Consider the following 1652-nt stretch of genomic DNA (forward strand, 5'->3'; position numbering starts at 1 on the left):
TAAAACATCTCCATCGTGTGGCCAACTATGAGAAAAACAGAAAGAAAAATTCTAAAAAACCAGCTAAAGATGATTGGTAGGAAGGTATCTGCCTTCCTACGGCTGCCTTGCTCCCTCCTGCCCTGGTGACGGGCAGGCTCACCAGTCCCTCCACCCTTAAAAACAAGGAATTCCCATTTTCTCTTTGGATGAGGCATAGATACAGAAACACATTCTGGAAAAATACTGAAGGCAAGATGCTTATGTATGAAGCCCTGTCCCACAGTGGCTGTTTAGAGCAATTAAGAAATAATGATTTTGTCCTTTCTTTTATTTTTCGAGAAGCCCAACCACACAGCTACTGCATCCCTCAAACTAATTACAAACAAGAAATGAACCCTAAAATGTAAACTGATGCCAAGTACAGGGAGATTGCTAAAAATAAATTGCCATTTAATTTCAGGTAAAAAAAGATGACAAAATATCTTACTGTGTCCACCTCATGTGCAGCTGAGGTCAGCTCTAACAATCTTTGGACATTCTGTTTTAAGATTCTGTAAATTTTCTGTTTTGCAGAAATAGTTAGTTCTCAGACATCTTCCTTTCTTACCAGCAGTAGATACAAGAACCCAAGTTAAAATTATCTTTCTTTCACCAGTCAGGGAAAATTAAGGTAGAGAATAGGGAGATGTGATTCAGTATGCTATTGAGGACAAGAGTAATTCAAAAAACTAATTCAGACCTTTGTTTTCGCCCTCCTCTTTTCGACAACCCTTAGATATGACACTGTAATCTAATGCAACACTTGCTTAAAGCCTGTACCATGCTTTCATCCTACCACATTTCTTTTTGCCGTTCCTGTTCAGAGTAACTACCCCTCTCATCCTCCTTCCTGATGAATACCAAACTCTTCATTGCAAGCTAAGTTTCCTTCTAAGATACCTCTCTCTGTGACCATGCGTTTTAACAGGGAACTGAGCAGGAAAATTTCTCTTTGATATGGTCTTACAGTACAGGTTTTGCTTAGCTCTATCTTAAACCAGACATTAAGGGCCACAGCAAGTGTCTGGCTAACACCAGGCTTGATGGGGCTCTGAGCAACCTGATCTAGTTGAAGAGGTCCCCACTCACTGCTGGAGGGTTGGACTAGGTGGTCTTCTAAAGGTCACCTCCAACTCAACACATTCTGTGATTCTATTCCATCAATCTATGCTTATGCCAGGCTTTTCTCAATGCAGCGAAATAACCTTCAGTCTCTGTGAGTGACATGAACACATTCTTCCCTTTCCATCTCCTGTCAGTGACTTAGGGTCTCTGCAGGGAGAGACTCAGTTACCGCATCACATCCATGCCAATGCTGGAATAGCGGCACGTTGATGATAATGTAGAAAATCCACTTTGCCTTCTCCATAACAACATTCTCCCTTCTGTAAAGCTAATGACAAGATTTCTTCCAAAATTGCAGTTTTTAAACAGACTTTGAACCATCTCTCTCAGCTTGCTAGATACCACATATTGCACAAACCTTCTGTTTCGCTACGCTCTAAGTATTTTACTACCAGACAGAGATTAATTTTCTTTTTTCTCTTTTCTCTTTGCTTTTCTCTTTGCTTTTCTCTTTTCTCTTTTTTCACCTTTTCCCTCCTCTCCTCTCCTCTCCTCTCCTCTCCTCT

At 40.7% G+C, this 1652-nt stretch overlaps 1 protein-coding gene across 1 annotated transcript in view; it reads left to right on the forward strand.

Annotated features, from left to right (window-relative positions):
- TRPC4 (transient receptor potential cation channel, subfamily C, member 4) overlaps positions 1 to 1652 on the forward strand; it is a 40342-nt gene that overhangs the window by 34810 nt on the left and 3880 nt on the right. The gene's annotated exons all lie outside the window — the stretch shown is intronic.

The sequence above is a fragment of the Apaloderma vittatum genome, unplaced genomic scaffold (assembly GCF_000703405.1).
Source record: "Apaloderma vittatum isolate BGI_N311 unplaced genomic scaffold, ASM70340v1 scaffold7995, whole genome shotgun sequence".
NCBI lineage: Eukaryota > Metazoa > Chordata > Aves > Trogoniformes > Trogonidae > Apaloderma > Apaloderma vittatum.